The sequence below is a fragment of the Aotus nancymaae genome, unplaced genomic scaffold (genome assembly GCF_030222135.1).
Source record: "Aotus nancymaae isolate 86718 unplaced genomic scaffold, 86718_ANA_hifiasm-v0.15.2.pri h1tg000033l, whole genome shotgun sequence".
NCBI lineage: Eukaryota > Metazoa > Chordata > Mammalia > Primates > Aotidae > Aotus > Aotus nancymaae.
The window spans coordinates 46,301,902-46,320,098 of NW_026988447.1; the positions used below are offsets into that span (position 1 = coordinate 46,301,902).

General features: G+C 37.9%; 1 long non-coding RNA gene across 1 annotated transcript in view; it reads right to left on the reverse strand.

Annotated features, from left to right (window-relative positions):
- LOC105731360 (uncharacterized) overlaps window positions 1–18,197 on the reverse strand; it is a 250,478-nt gene that overhangs the window by 185,194 nt on the left and 47,087 nt on the right. The gene's annotated exons all lie outside the window — the stretch shown is intronic.

The window sequence follows — 18,197 nt, forward strand, 5'->3', positions numbered from 1 at the left end:
TGAAATGAAGGCAGAAATAAAGACGTTCTTCGAAACCAATGAGAACAAAGACACAACATACCAGAATCTCTGGGACACATTTAAAGTAGTCTCTAGAGGAAAACATATAGCAATGGAACTCCATTTTTTGAGGAGAAAGTCAAGCTGGCTGCACAAATTTTCATAAATGATGAGAGGCTAAATGTTAATCCCCAAGACAATGTGGAAAATGTCTCCAGGGCATGTCAGAGGTCTTCACAGCAGCCCCTCCCATCACAGGCCTGGAAGCCTAGGAAGAAAAACTGGTTTTGTGGGTGGGGCCCAGGGGCCCCATGCTGTGTGCAACCTAGGGACTTGGTGCCCTGCATCCGAGCCACTCCAGCCATGGCTGAAAGGGGCCAAAGTAGAGCTTGAGCTGTGGCTTCAAGTGGTGCAAGCCTCCAGCCTTGGCAGCTGCCACATGGTTTTGAGCTTGTGGGTGCACAGAAGTCAACAACTGGGGTTTGGGAACCTCTGCCTAGATTTCAGAAGATGTATGGAAATGCCTGGATGCCCAGGAGGAAGTTTGCTATAAGGGCAGGATCCTCCCATGGAGAACCTTTGCTAGGGTAGTGCGGAAGGGAAATGTAGGGTCAGAGTCCTCACAGAGTCCCCACTGGGGCATCACCTAGTAGAGCTGTGAGAAGGCCACCATCTTCCAGATCCCAGAATGGTAGATCCACTGACAGAGCTTGCACTGTGCACCTGGAAAAGACACAGACACTCAGTGCCAGCCTGTGAAGTCAGCCAAGAGTAAGGCTGTACCCTGCAAAGCCACAGGGGCAGAACTGCTCAAGACCAGGGGAACCCACCTCTTGCATCAGCATGACCTGGGTATGAGACATGGAGTCAAAGGAGATCATTTTGGAGCTTTAAGATTTGACTGCCCCACTGGATTTTGGACTGGCATGGGCCCTGCAGTCCCTTTGTTTTGGCCAATGTCTCCCATTTGGAATGGTTGTATTTACCCAGTACCTGAACCCCAGTGTATCTAGGAATTAACTAGCTTGATTTTTGTTTTATAGGCTCCTAGGCAGAAGGTTGCCTTGTCTCAGATGAGTCTTTGGACTGTGGACTTTTGAGTTAATACAGAAATGAGTTGAGACTTTGGGGTACTGTTGGGAAGGCATGACTGGTTTTGAAATGTGAGGACATGAGATTTGGCAGCGGCCGGGGTGGAATGATATGGCTTGACTCTGTGTCCCCACCCAAATCTCATTTTGAATTGTACTCCCATACCTCCCACAGAACCCAGTGGGAGATAACTGAATCATGGGTGTAATTTCCCCCATACTGTTCTCCTTGTAGTGAATAAGTCTCATGAGATCTCATGGTTTTATCAGGGGTTTCTGCTTTTGCATCTTCCTCATTCTCTCTGCAAGCTGCTATCCATATCAGAGGTGACTTGCTCCTCCTTGCCTTCTGCCATGATGATGAGGCTCCCCAGCCATGTGGAACTGTAAGTCCAATTAAACCTCTTTCTTTTGTAAATTGCCCAGTCTTCAGGTATGTCTTTATCAGCGGTGTGAAAATGAATTAACACAGGGGCATAACTAAGAAAACAATTATCCCTACTATTTATTGTGTTCGAACAATGTGTAAAGCACAGTAAGTACTTTTATATGCAATACAATGTAATCTTCTTTGCAAATCGTAAGTTAGCTGTTCTTTTTATTTATTTTTATTGTTTTGAGATGGAGTCTTGTTCTGTTACCCAGGCTGGAGTGCAGTGGTACAATCTCAGCTCACTGCAACCTCTGCCTCCTGGGTTTGAGCGATTCTCCTGCCTTAGCCTCCCCAGCAGTTGGGACTACAGGCACCCATCACCACACCTGGCTAATTTTTGTAGAGACAGGGTTTCGCCAAGTTGGCCAGATTCATCTCGAACTCCTGACCTCAGGTGATCTGCCTACCTCGGCCTCCAAAAGTGATGGGATTACAGGTGTGAGCTACCGTCCCAGCCTAGCTATTCTTATGATTATTTTTCAAACGAAGAAATTGAGATTTAGAGAAGTTAAGAAAATTACCTAACTTGGTAAATGGTAGAGCTAGTAGTCCAAACCCTATCTATCAATATCTGAAGCTTAAGCTGTTCAATATCATGGCACAAAGCTACAAACTATAGTAGCATATTTTAGGTGGTTGTAAATATTCTTGATCCCTGCAAAAGCTTCAAGAAATCTATAGGAGTTTTTCCTCAAAATTCATGTTCATATAGCCAGTGCCATCTAGCTTCCTGTGGCTGTTTATTATAAGAAGGTGTACTAGTGGCAGGACACACCGTATCTGTGAAAGGCTCAAAATAGTGACTCCAATTCCAGAAAATGTATTTTTCTATAAGAAACAAGAAAGTGTTTTCGTAAAAAAAAATGTGATAGAAATTAACATTTCTGGATAATATAAACTTTTTTGTTTTTTAATTAGGCATATCATGTAATGTACATGCTTTATGTTGTTTGAAATAAATGCCAAAGGTAACCATAATTCTTTTCTTTTTCTAAGATCCAAAAAGCAATTTAACCTTCATACCAAATGAATCACAGTTACATAAGACTTTTAGATATCTTTTTACGAGGTCAATCTCTGTTGATTTCATGATCAGATTACCACCACACAAATTTTCCACATCCATACTTCTAAAAAGCCAAACTTCCAAGAAATTCACCAAATTCCCAGGAAATTATACTTGAAACTCTTAAGTATTTCCCTTTGAATGACAATATATTTTGTCATTAGCATCTTCAGCATTTAATCTCTGACAAGCCTGAACACAGACAAATATTACAGAGATCTTCATTCAACACATAGCAGTAAAAATTACACTAAATCTTGCCTCAGGGGATGAATGTCTTTCTACTGAGCCCTTGAAATCCATATGTTTCCTTTACTAAATAGATTTTTGTGACCATTGACATGTTTTCTTCTATGAATCATTGAAAAACATAGTATCTATTCCTTCAAATTAAAAAATCCATAATTGTATAACAACTTTAGGTCATTGATAGTATTTAAAATGTCTACCTACTACACTAGTAAGTGTCATTTCCCTGAATAAAACAAGGTCTTATTTTTCTTTTCTTTTTGTCATTTTTTTTTTTTTTTTTTTTTGCAGATCCCAAATAAAGGTTTTATTTATTTCTCATTGACTACCCACTGAATTACTGTATCCCACACTAATTTCTTCCCATCATTTTCCAGGTGTAGCTACAGAGTAGAAAGTCCAGAAATTCTGAAGAAAGCAAAAGAGAAAATAGCAGCAGTTTGCAGAGATTCTAGGTTGATTTCATCAGTGACATTCTTTCAAATAGAATTCTTATATCTCTCACTATAACTCAGTAAGGACTGACTCCTGGAGACATGAACAGTTTTAGATATTCTGACATTTTATGTCAACCAATGTACCGAGGACAGCCATTGTAACCATAAAATTGTATTTTTGCCCTTAGAAACAATGTTCCATCATTATAGGGTATCATAATTATTTGCTAGTACAATTGAGGTATTTTTCTTTCTCAGTCTTTGTATGACTGCCTCTAAAATCACATAATCATTACTTATACTAAACATGACTGAACTGTCTTAAATAGATATTTATGTCTGGTTTAAAAGTCTGCATGTCTATGAAACAGGAAGATATTTTTAACTGTTAAAATCTCCCTACAACATGACTTAAATATTCTCATATATTTCCTCTATTACTAGCTTTATTATTTGCTAATTGTTAATTCATCTATAAGTGTTGCTTTAAATTAATATACAATTTTCAATCTACACACACATAGATATGTGTGGGTTTATTTAGTCCTGTTTCTTTCTGGATAAATTTAATCCTTCCTCAGTCTATATTGATGTTTTCCAATTTTGATCTATGACTCAGTCCACTTCAAATAAATCTGAGAAATAAAACATATTTATATTCCTCTTGAAAAACGAATGCACATTGTGTATGGAAGGCACTGCTGACTCTCCAATAAAAGAAATATTTTTAAAATGTGGAATCCATAACTTCCTACTGAACACTTTAATAGTATAACATAATATCCAGGAAAGTAAACAGTGCTTGCTTGTAGTACTTTTAGAGGCATGGGCTTGATACAAGAGTGGAAGATCACATATAATTTCTGTCACAGAGGAAGCATATCTATTTCTTCTATAAAATAAATTGAATTACTAATCATCATTTTGTTATACTCTAAAATCCCTGAAAATGTAACAGAGAGAGTCAGTCTGGTTACACTACATTAATTATATCATTTTGTTGAATCTAGAAACTACACAAATAATTATGATCAGGTCTAGAAATTGCTAAATATACATATTTTATTTGATTTATATAAATTTATATATTCTTTTATATCACAGACCACATGCATTTAGAGAATTATTTTATTCATATATATTCTCTTTATAACCCAAGAAACTAGAATAACACTAGTAAGTATTCTTATTATGAATGAAGATAGACACTGTGCTTTCCAAAGCAGCAGCTGTGGCCTCAGAAATAATCAGCTTACCCAGAAATTGGTACCTACAAGCATTCATATATCAACCAAAATAATGAGGCACTATGGTTAAGGGTCTGAGTTCTAGATTCAGATCCTAGCTCTATCACCTTAATAGTCATGTGACCTTGAAAAAAAAAATGACCAATTTATCTGAGTTTCATTAAGAAAAAACAATAGAACTTTTTGTCATGAAGCAGTTTTCAGTAATAAATAAAATAATAAATGTGCAGCATACAGCACAGTAACTGACATAGTGAGCGCTTGATACATTTTATATATTATCTAAGTGGTCTGTTTTCCTCTAGGGAGCACTCAGGGAAAACAAATTATTTTTCCTCCCCCAATATTTTCTATCATACAATTATGAACCCCAAACAGCATGATGTCAAAATTATCAACATTTATAGGACTTTTAAGGAAATAAAAATTCATCTAAATTTCCATTGATTTGGTACAAATTAAATTTTATGTTTAAAAACATGAAGATAAGAGAATATGCAAGTTTCTAAAAAGAAGCAATGAATGTGTATTATCAATACTCTTAAAAATGCTTTAAGCTTATAAATCAAGATTGAATTCATGAAGCTAAACTTCTCAGTCCTGAAAATTCCCTAATTTCTGAAGTGCGATATCAGTCAGTTTTGCTGCATAAGAATTAATCCAAAATCTCGGTGGCTTATGAAATAAACATTCCATTTTTTCTGATTTTACACATCACTGGCTCAGAGTTAGCTTCTGGCTCTGGTTGTGTCTGCTCTATCTGTCTCCCCATTCCTGCACTCAGGCTAAAGAGCAGCCCTTTCTAAGGCATTATCATAAACACTTGAAGAAAAGCTAGAGGCCTAGTCTAAACAAGACAATTACGTTTAAAGCTTTTGTTTATATGTGGCGTACATTATATTTCATTGGACAAAGTAAGATTCCGTCTCAAAAAAAAAAAAAAAAGAATATTCCTTCTACTGGGGTCAGGGAGAACTAATGACCTGGGCCAGCATTGTGAAGAAAGCCCACGACGTTCTGCATCTTTATCCTGGTGCAGAAGCAGCTTTGAAGAAAACCTTTGGTTTTCTTCCCCCACCCACCTTGCCCAAGCCATTTTGTCCAACTGAAACTATTTACTGCTATTTACTGAGAGATGGCTTAATTCAATCAAGTTTTGTGCATAGGCTATTAATTTGGTCTTTGTCCCTAAAATCAGTCTTATTCTGAGTCTTAATTGGCCTTTGTGGCTCAAAATATTGATCATTTCACCAGTTAAAGATGAGAAACAGTTTGATTTTCCAGCCCTGCAAATCCTGGAGTTTCTCAGCCCTTTAGTCTCCTTTTCATCTCCTATTTTAAACAAGTCACTTACTTTTATACTCATTCTTTTTCTTGTATTATCAAATGCAGTTTCTAACAACTAATTCACATTAGTAACATTTCAAGTCCGCTTTACTGGAAGTCTTCATTATGTATGTGTTGCCCAAAATATTTTGTCAAATATTTTCTCACTGCTAGCTGCCTGGCCCCCAAAATCAATGCCATCTATTTTAAGTTTTTTTATTACAATAACACTCCACTTCTAAGTATCAAATTCTATACTGTTCAGCCTTCTACATAACAGCCTTGAAATCTCATGGGCTAACAAAAACAAGCATTTTGTTCTTGTTCTTGTTTCATATAGGCAGTTATTAGATGGATGCAGTTATGGGGACTCTGCTTAACTCGGCTCTATAGGCTTTTTTACTCATATAAGCTGAAGTGTGGAGCATACCCATTGGAGGAGCTGAGAAGAAAACCAAGATGCTAAGGTAATCCTTAGAATTTCATTTAAAGCCTCTAATTGCAGGTAGCCTAGTTATATCTGTTCACATTCCAATGGCCAGAGAAATTACATGGTTAGATCCAAAATCAGTGGGAAGGGAGGGGAAACATATAGTCTCCACAACAAGAAGCAGGGAAGTCCTGTGGCAATAGGCTGGCAGGGCTGTACTGTATATAAGAAAGGGGCGAGCCTGGGTGCAGTGGCTCACGCCTGTAATCCAGCACTACTGGAGGTCGAGGCAGGTGGATGACAAGGTCAAGAGATGGAGACTATCCTGGCCAACATGGTGAAACCCCATCTCTACTAAAAATACAAAAATTATCTGGGCATGGTGGTGGGTGCTGTAATCCCAGCTACTTGGGAGGCTGAGGCAGGAGAATCACTTGAACCCAGGAGGCAGAGATTGCACTGAGTCAAGATCGTGCCACTGCATTCCAGCCCGGGCGACACTGTGAGACTCCGTCTCATAAATAAATAAATAAAGGGACATCATGTATAATTGTGAACAGAAATACCACCTGCCAAAAGTGTAGTCTAACAATGTTTTCGAATGCACTATGATGCCAACAACCCACATAGAAAATAGCAAAAATAAGACTGTACACTCATAACACTTTCCCAGAAAAGCAAATTATTTATTCAGCTTCAAAAATAACCTATAATTTCAAAAATGGCATTGGGACTTGTCTTAAATTTCTATCATTAGTAGGTGTCATTTTAGAAGCTATTTCTCTGCATAGGAAAATCTCCTATTCTATCTTAATCAGGCCAGCTCAGAGCATCTGTGACTATAATTAACCTTATTTGCAATAATCTCTGACACACACCAGGAAGACTAGGGCCACCCAGCAAGAAAGAAAGAAGTTCAGAAGCCAAATCTCTGTCATTCCTGTTCATTTGTTTCTCTATGGCTATTGCCGTCATTACCAATATGGGCACTGCAGTAAGACACGCCAAGACCTCCGAGGCCAGCCAGTGGCTGAAATATTACAGGCATCAACAACTACTCCCTGTTGAATTAGCTAACATTATCAGGGCACTGGGATAGAATCTTTAAATGGACTTCACCATTATGCCAATCTGAAGTTTGGAGTAGATAAGTCACATAGTTCTACACATGGCCCTCACTCAGCACCCACTTTCTCTCCCAAAGCACTGCCTAATAACCAAGTTACAAAGTGATGTTGTTTACTTTCCAAAATAATTCGCTCTAAGATAGACTTGATTTGATCCTTTCAAGGGATGTTTCATTTTAAAGGAGGAAACATTTCTTTCTGGTGAAAGGGAATTTTTTTTTTAGTGAAAGAGAGCTGCTTTTTCCTCCCCAATTTTTAGAGCTTTGTCCCATCAACTTACTACCACAGTAGTGTAGTTTTCTGTCTCAAAGAAATGCACCACACTTCCTCCTGTAGTTAATTCCTCATTGTCTTTTAAAGCTGAGCCCAAGGAAAATTTCATGGCCCTCTAGATCTGCTTATGACCTTCTGATAGAGACTTTTATGGAAACATGTACTTCTTTATAACCCTGACAATATTTTAGAATTTAAAATTATCCCTGTAATTGATTACTGGTTGATTGTCTTGCCAACTAGCATTTTTGCTCTATGAGGGCAGAGACCGTATCTAACTTCTACACAACTCTATATCTAGTGCTTATCCTCTTACATATTGTATATGTATCATAAATATTTGTTGACCATATGCATGTATGTATGACCAGATAAATAGGAATTTGAAGCTCTCATTATATAATCCCTCCTTTTAAAGACAGCAGCGACTTTCTATATAGTCTCTCAAGGAGTAAAAAATGCAGAAAAGCTCCTAGGTCCCTTCTTATGCCCTTTCTGAATTAATCTGCCAACTCTTGATGGCCTCTTCCTATTGTCCTGCCATAGTATTTTCCAACAGTACTTTTTAAAGCCTAGCACTTTATGACCACCCACAACCACATATGTCCTTAGAAATTCCTCTAGTCACATGATTTCAAGTTACCTTGTGTGTCTGTGTGTGTGTGATTTAGAAACTATGTCCTGACTCATTTAGGACATGATTATTTAAGAGAAACAAACAGAAGACAAGGGTTTTTTAAAATTTTATAATCTAGGCATTATTGGAAATGATGTCATTCCCTAATGATCTCATTCATGATGGGATTGTGAAATGGATTATGACAATGAAAACATTTCTGGGAGAACTTCCAAAGCTATCTGGCAAGCGTAGAGCCTGTATTTTTAAAAGTGATAGCTTAGTTTCTAAATATAATGGGCCAGGACTTGATGTCAAATCAGTGGGAAAGTAAACATAAAAGACAGCAAACATAAATGATTGGATGATTGGTATAGATGCAAAAGAAGAGAATATTTTATATTTTGTAACCTGGTTATTGAAGTGTTAATATATTAATTAAAGATATTAATATTTAATACATTAATGCACATTTACCATGGTAGTGAATTATTTTACTTTCTGACAACTTTTAACAGATTGTTTCTAGATAATACAATTTTAATTAGCTTTATTAAGGTATAAATTATATATAGTAAAATTCACCAATTTTAAATGTACAATTCAGTAACTTGACATATTTTTTCTTTAAACTGGGTTTGCAAATTTCATGAAAAAGAAAAATTATGTAATACAAAATGGCATTATATTTAAAATTATTTAGATATATGCTTGTATGTGTATAAATTTTTATTTCATCTTACCCTGGAAATTTCAAACAAAACTAAGAGTAGGAATTTTCACATATCAAGAATTCTTTTTTAAAGTGAACTTTTTGTATGTAATTTCTAAGTAATGAATGTGATATTATTCACTATGAAATTATCATTTTTATATCAGCTTGAGAAAAACCACTGAGTTTATGAAGTTCATATCATCCACTTTAACAAAACTGAACCTTCACCTACTAGACTTCTAAGGTGGGAGTGAGACCCCAGGCTTCTCTGCCCAGAGAATACCTGATACTCCAAATGGTCTTTTCAAGGCCCTTTTCTCTTGAATGAGTGTAAAGGCAAAAGTTTCACCAGCCTGCCCACCATGTGTTAAAAGGGTTACAGCATATAAATATTTCCCTCCCAAAATACTTCCTTTTAATTTTCAATTCTTCTAAATGTTATATGTTTTTGAGTGATTAAAGAGCTTAAAAATAACAAAAATTGGTTTTTGACACCTTCTTTGACAATTTTGCATCAGGATTTTTCTCATCTCACTTTCGAGCCCAGCATGTATTATCTTAGTGTGTTAGCCGAAATTCCAGCCTAATATTAATTGCTTTTATACAGGTGCATTAGAACATTTTACCAAGACCTAGTTGGTTATCCTCAGAGAACTTAACTAAAAGTTTGCTTAATTAATAATCCCAGACTAGCCTTAGGATGGTTGTAGTAAACCATTAACGGTAGTTAACACAAGGCTATGGGAATAGAAAGGGTCAGAGAATTTCTACTTATTTATCACGTATATATATAAGTTTATACATTTTATACTTTTTGAATTTGCCTTCAGAAGTATATACTACTACTGTAATTTAAAATATGTTGAAGATTTAAAATATAAGTAAAACACAGAAATTAAAAGCTTAAGAATAAAATAATTTCTTAAAGAAAAAAGTGAAAATTTTCCTGTAAGGTATGAACTAGGGATAAAATAAGTGAAAGGGATATCTTTCAAAAATAAAATATTGAAATTTTTATATTTGTACAGAATCATTCTGATACGGCTTCATCAAAACTGCTCTGTGACGTTCTTCTCAGTCAAAATGATTATATAAAAATGAAATTTTAAAGTGGCTTCATCAAAGTGTCCTGCTTCCCCCACTGTGGAGCCATCACTTGTCAATAAAAACAAGTGGGCACAATCATAAAAAAGAATGAAATCATGGCCTTTGCCGCAACACGGATGTAGCTGGAGGCCCTTATTCTAAGCAAATTAACGCAGGAACCAAACACCAAAAACTGCATGTTCTCACTTATAAGAGGGAGCTAAACACTGGTTACTCATGGACATAAAGATAACAATAGGTGCTGGAGACTACCAGAGGTGGGAGGGAGAGAGGGGAGAAAGTGTTAAACAACTAACTATTGAGTACTATGCTCACTACCTGGGTGACAGGATCAGTCCAACCCCAAACCTCAGCGTCATGCAATATACCCATGTAATAAACCTGCACTTGTACCCTCTGAATCTAAAATCAAAGTTGAAAGTATTTTAAAAAGTATAATGTACTAGTACCACCATACAAATTTTTAATTCAGAAAGGAATACAAAAAAGAAAAATAAGCAAAATAACAGATCATAGAAAGAAGCACAGTAAACCACATAAAACTGACAGTAAATACAAGAAAAGAATATGACAAAGTTAGGAGCAAATGGTCATGCTAATAAACATAAACATACTTATCTATTAAAAGAAAAAGGCTTCCAAGTTGGCTCAAACAGTAAAAGCCAATGGCATGATAAATATAAAAGACATCTAAAATGAAGTGGTTCAAAATGCTAAAAAAGGGATAGGCAAATTATATCAGGCAAAGGGAAACAATCAGAAATAAAGGTTATGATCCTAACATAAGACAAAGTAAAATAAAGACTAGTGGTCTGGAATAGAAAGTGCAGAATAGCACAAGACACATGGAAGTTTAGTGGATGATAAAGCTGGCATCTCAAATCACTGAGGAAAAGCTGGAGTTTTTAACAAACAGAATTAGGACAACTGAAGTACCTTTGAGAAAATGGTGAATGTGGCTTCTTTCTTCATATTCAGTGGAAGTAACTCCAACTACATAAGAAATTCAATGTAAAAAATAGAACCATATAGGTACTATCTGTGGAGAAAGGTAGCTACAAAGGTAACTATCATTGGAGATCCAGCTACAATGAAAAAAAACCCCATGATTATTTAGCTACATTAAAATAAACTTTAATATGGCAAAAAACATCTAAGTAAAGTCAAAAGATGAGTGTGCAAGAAAGCAAGTGATGCTCAAAATGGATGGAAGCCATGACAAAAAGGCCCAGAAGTCAGCCTAAAAGATTCATATTGGCCAAATTTAAAATAATTTGAGCCATAAAATTAATAAGGGAAAGTGATTGCCTAGAATGAGTACAGTGCTTAACTAGGAAAGAAACTGAGGAATCTTTATGGGGTGTTGGAAATATTCTGTATCTTGATAAGGGTGTGAATTATCTGGATGTATATGCTTGTCCAAACTTATCTGACATATATCTAAGATCTGGACACTGCACTACATGTAAATTATACTTCAATTTTCAAAAAGAATAATGAGTAAAACACAGACATTAAAGGTTTAAGAATAAAATAATTTCTTAAAGAAAAAAGTTAAAATTTTCCTGTAAGGTATAATGATGGTAACATACTGAATTTAAAATCAAGAATCTATGAGTCCATAATGATACTAAAAACACCAAAGTTGGGGAAAGGGTCTTTTTTACAAAAGAAGGAGAGCTAGTAAATGTAAAAGAATTATAGAGTTAGAAAATCTCTAGCATGCAACCACCAATGTAATAATTAATTCAGGGAAGAATAATCAATGGATTCTAAATGGGAATGAATTTTTTAAATCAGGATAGTAAAATAGTCTCAAAATATCACCCAACAGGTAAGGGGAAAGGTACCTTTTCAATGAAGAACTCTGGAAGACATCAACTTAACCTAATGATTGAACTTCATTGATAATGGGACATACTGACATGACATGCTTTGTCCTGTGGTGCTCTGATTAAGATGCAGCCTGACCTATATATTATGCCCATCAAAAATGCTAACCTGAATCTCATCATGAAGAAGCATTTAAGCAAATACAAATCATCAGGCATTTTTCAAAGCAAGTTATCTAGACTCTTCAAAAGATCAATGTCATAAAAGACCAACAGAGAAGGGAAACTTCCAAATTAAAGATTAAAAAATATATAAACTAAATGTAATGCCTGGCCATTGATTAAATACTGAAAAAAAACAGCCACAAAATACATGGTAGGAACAATCATGGAAATATGAGCATGGGTTGTAAATTAGACACAACTATATCTTTGTTAAATGTCTTAAATGTGATCATTGTAAAGTAGTTATATAGAAGAACATATTTTTTTCAATAAAGAAAAAGCAAACAGGGTCCCCAAAATTGTTGATGATTGGTGAATTCATGTGAAGAGAATATGGATATTCACTGAACTATTGTTTTTCCAACAGTCAGTTTAAAAATTTTCAAAATAAAATATTAAGGAAAATACTATTTTTAAAAACTAGCAAAATAGCACACCCTTCGACAAATGGCCTAAAACCATCCTTGTCTACTTTTAGCCTGCTTTTGTACACATAAGGCTCACCCTGTTTCCTGATACGAGTTCCACTTCTGTCTTTGGGATTTGCTTTTGTGTGATATCTAGTGCTATGAACTGAATTGCATTCCCCCCAAATTTCTACGTTGAAGCCCTGAGTCCCCATAGAACTCTATTGGAAACAGGGCCTTTAAGAAGGTTACTGTGGTTAAATCAGGTCCCAAGGGTGGAGCTCTGATGAGATATAACTGACGTCCTTATAAAAGACAAACAGACAGCAGGTGTCCTTATAAAAGACAAAGAGACAGCAGGATGAGGTGGATCTCGACTATAATCCCAGCACTTTGGGGGACGGACGGAGGCAGGCGGATCACTTGAGGCTAGGAGTTCAAGACCAACCTGGCCAAAATGGTGAGAACCTGTTTCTACTAAAAATACAAAAAAATAGCCAGGTGTGGTAGCAGGCACCTGTAATCCCAGCTACTCAGGAGGCTAAGGCAAGAGAATCGATGGAACATGGGAGGCAGAGGTTGCAGTGAGCCAAGATGGCACCACTGCACTCCAGTCTGGGCAACAAGAGCAAAACTCCATTTCAAAAAAAAGAAAAGACAAAGAGATACAGATTCCTCCCCCTCGTCCCACCCCCCACCCCCAAGCTGACCCTCTCTCTCTCATTTTGAGGACACAGTGAAAAAGTGGCATCTACAAATCAGGAAGAGAGCCTTCATCAGAAACTGGCCCTGACCTTGACCTGAGACTTATATCCTCTAGAACTGTGAGAAAATAAATTACTGTGGTTTAAGCCTCAGTCTGTAGTATTTTGTTACCTTGACCTGAGACTTCTATCCTCTAGAACTATGAGAAAATAAATTACTTTTGTTTAAGTCACCCAGTCTATAGTATTTTGTTACAGCAACTCAAGCTGACCTAGACTTCTGGTAACTTAGCACTAACCCTGGAACAGAGAATCTAGAATGTTGCTTTTATACATGAATACCTCTTGCTGCTCTTACAGAGCATCCCAAACTGTTGCCTGAACCCTGAAATACGAGCCTTATCACATGTTCTTTCTCTGCTTATACATGGGTCCAGAGTCCATTCTGAAATCATTTCTTCAGTCATTTTCCCTAGTTTTTCCATTTCTAGGGCAAGGGAACCTAGACATTATGCACATTCCGGTGTCTTTTTCGTAATGCTAGCAGGAAAATAAATGTAGCTCATATGGTATAGTCAAAAGGCACTGAAATAATATTGCACATCATTGTTGTTTCCTGGTATTTGATAGCCATTACTCAGAAAGTGTCATGATGCTAGGGCCAGTGAAGACATTTCAGGTTAGACTTCAAATATAAAGTGACCCACACTGAAAGGAAATTTAAATACCTGCATCACCACCATGGCTCACATATACATAAATCCTGACAGAGACCCGCAGGCTTCAACGAAGCCACAGTCCTTAGTCTCAAGTGATATATCAAGAGCCTTACTCTATGCATGATTCCAAAGTTTGCACATAGAAAGAACAACTAGGATTTACAACGGATACTGGGAAAGAACAGCACTTTTCTAAAAACAATTGATAAAATGCAGAACTTAGAGGCTGGACTGCTTACCAGAACAGAATGAGTCTATATATAAAAATAACTGATTTCCGTAAGTCAAGGCTTTACTGAGAACATCTATACCATGCTCTAATTTGAGTGTTCCCTTATAGTTAACTATAGAAATGTCTATATCACAAACTGCTGTCTAAGCCACAGTGTAAAGATCTAGAGGGATTCCATCTTCTGTTATGTTTTGTAAGACTTAGGGCTGTCTGGGAGAAACTAATTAAGGATCCAGGAGAACAAGTTGTGTTTCCTTATTGCAATCACAAGCTGCTTTTTTAACACTGATAATTTTGACATGGTGAATCATGAGTTAAATTAGATTTGAACTTTATCTCATCCACATTGATTTCACTGTGATTACTACTGATGCCAGTTGGTACATATATGATATGGCTTGGCTCTGTGTCCCCACCCAAATCTCATCTTGTAGCTCCCATATTCCCCACATGTTGTGGGAGGGACCCAGTGGAATATAATTAGATCATGGGAGCAAGTCTTTCCCATGCTGTTCTTGGGATAGTGAATGGGTCTCATGAGATCTGATGGTTTTAAAAACAGGAGTTTCCCCGCACAAGCTCTCTTTTTTGCCTGCTGCCATCCATGTAAAATGTGACTTACTCCTCTTTGCCTTCTGCCATGATTGTAAAGCCTCCCTAGCCATGTGGAACTGTAAGTCCATTAAACCTCTTTCTTTTCTAAATTGCCCAGGCTTGAGTATATCTTCATCGGCAGTGTGAAAACATACTAATACAGTAAATTGGTACCAGTAGAGTGAGACATTGCTGGAAAGATACCCAAAAAATGTGGAAGCAACTTTGGAACTGGGTAATAGGTGAAGGTTGGAACAATTTGGAGGGCTCAGAAGAAGACAGGAAAATGTGGGAAAGTTTGGAACTCCCTAGTGAATTGTTGAATGCCTTTGACAAAAATGCTGATAATAATATGGCCAATGAAATCCAGGCTGAGGTGTTCTCAGATGGAGAGGAGGAACTTGTTGGGAACTGGAGCAAAGGGCGCTCCTGTTACATTTTAGCAAAGAGACTGGCAGCATTTTGCCCCTGTCCCAAAGATGTGTGGAACTTTGAACTTGAGAGAAAAGACTTAGGGTATCTGGTAGAAGAAATTTCTAAGCTGCAAAGCAATAAAGATGTGACTTGGGTGCTGTTAAAGGCATTCAGTTTTAAAAGGGAAACAGAGCATAAAAGTTCAGAACATTTGCAGCCTGACGAGATAGAAAAGAAAATCCCATTTTCTAAGGAGAAATTCAAGCCTGCTACAGAAATTTGCATAAGTAACCAGGAGCTGAATGTTAATCCCCAAGACAATATGGAAAATGTCTCCAGGGCATGTCAGAGGTCTTCATGGCAGGCTGTCCCATCACAGGTTCAGAGGCCCAGGAGGAAAAAGTGATTTTATGGGCCAGGCCCAGGGTCCCCATGCTGTGTGCAACCTAGGGACTTGGTGCCCTGCATCCCAGCCACTCCAGCCATGGCTGACAGGGGCCAACACAGAGCTCAGGCTGTGGCTTCAGAGGACACAAGCCCTAGCTTTGGCAGCTTCCACTTGGTGTTGAGCCTGCAAATGCATGGAAGTCAAGAATTGAGGTTTGGGAACCTCTGCCTAGATTTCAGAAGATGTATAGAAATGCAAGGATGCCCAGGAGGAAGTTTGCTATAGGGGCAGGGTTCTCATGGAGAACTGCTAGGGCAGTGTGAAAGGCATATATGGGGTTGGAGCTCCCACACAGAGTCCCTACTGGGGCACCATCTCATGGAGCTGTGAGAAGAGGGCCACCATCTTCCAAACCCCAGAATGGTAGATTCACTGACAGCTTGCACTGTGTACCTGGAAAAGACACAGACACTCAATGCCAGCCTGTGAAGGCAGCCAAGAATAAGGCTGTACCCTGAAAAGCCACAGGGGTGGAGCTGCTCAAGACCCGGGGAACCCATCTCTTGCATCAGCGTGACCTGAATATGAGACATGGAGTCAAAGGAGATCATTTGGAGCTTTAAGATTTGACTGCCCTGCTGGATTTTGGACTTGCATGAGCCCTGTAGTCCTTTTGTTGTGGCCAATTTCTCCCCCTTGGAATGGTTGTATTTACCCAATGCCTGTACCCCCACTGTATCTAGGAAGTAACTAGCTTGCTTTTGATTTTACAGCTCCGCCTATGAGCCTTGTCTCAGATGTGACTTTCGTCTGTGGACTTTTGAGTTAATGTTGAAATGAGTTGAGACTTTGGGGAACTGCTGGGAAGGCATGATTGGTTTTGAAATGTGAAGATGTAACATTTGGAAGGGCCAGGGGTGGAATAATATGGCTTGGCTCTGTGTCCCCACTCACATCTCATCTTGTAGCTCCCATAATTCCCATGTGTTGTGGGAAGGGCCCAGTGGGAGATGACTGAATCATGGGGGTGGATCTTTCCCATGCTGTTTTCATGACAGTGAATGGGTCTCATGTGATCTGATGGTTTCAAAAATGGAAATTTCCCTGCACAAGGTCTCTTCTTTGCCTGCTGCCACCCACGTAAAATGTGTCTTGCTCCTCCTTCTGCCAAGATTGTGAGCCCTCCCCAGCCATGTGGAACTGTGAGTCTAATAAATCTCTTTCTTTTCTAAATTGCCCAGTCTCAGGTATGTTTTTATCAGGACTAATACAACATACAAGTACACAAATTACCCATCAGATTTATTTTTGAATGCCCAAGAAACTTATTTATACGCTATAACTGAACAAAAAAAAATCAGTCTTTATCCACTTGTAAGAGTGACAGGAGACTGATAAAAGGAAAACTCAGGTCATTTATGGAGCTGAGTTAATTGTGGCCATCTGCCAGAATCCTGAATGTACTCTTAATTTTCTCAGGCAAGGCCAGGCGCAGTGGCTCATGACTATAATCCCAGCACTTTGGGAGGCCAAGGTGGGTGGATCATTTGAGACCAGGAGTACGAGACCAGTCTGGCCAGCATGGTGAGACCCCATCAGTACTAAAAATACAAAAATTAGCAGGGCATGGTGGCAGGCATCTCTAGCCCCAGCTACTTAGGAGGTTGAGGCAGGAGAATCTCTTAAACCAAGGAGGTGGAGGTTGCAGTGAGCCAAGATCATGCCACTGCACTCCAAGCTGGGCAACAGAGCAAGACTGTATCTCAAAAAAAAAAAAAAAATCACACATATAAAGTACTGTATATAAGAAATGTTCAACTTTGTGTCTTAAGAAATCCTGCTGTATCTGTATTCTGGAAAATATACAAACCAAGGCTCTTCAGGCTGAGTTTTACCAAACAGACTAAAGACATCCTCCAGGATTTTGAATCTAGATTGATCTACTTAGTGGAGCTTTTTTTTTTTTGCTACCCCTAATTGTATCAGTCTATATATCTTCCATGACTTGTCTGATATAGTATTTAAACAGATATAAAAGAATTTTAGGTTTTGAGACAGGGTCTCTTTGTATCACTCAAGCTGGAATGCAGTGGCACTATCATAGCTTACTGCAGCATTGACCTCCTGGGCTCAACGCCTCCCACCTCTGCTGGGACTACAAGCATGCACCACCACACCAGGTTAATTTTTGTAATTTTTTTAATAGAGACAAGGTTTTGCCATGTTGCCTAGGCTAGTCACAAACTCCTGAGCTCAAGCGATCCGCCTGCCTTGACCTCCCAAAGTGCTGGAATTACAGGCGTGAGCCACCATGCCTGGCTACCTTTAAGATTTTAACAGATTGCTTTGTGGGGTTAGGTCCAAATAGCAAAAAGGATATCTAGAAAACAAAACTATTGCTGGTTCAGTCAACTTGATGGATGTATTTGTTATTATAAAGTTATATCATTTATTCTAATTTATAGCTGTAGTTGTGCTTTACAGGATCCTAGTCGAAGTGTCAAATTTTAAGTGCAATATTTGAAATAGGTTTTAAATGGACTTTTCCATTGGAAAAGCAAACTA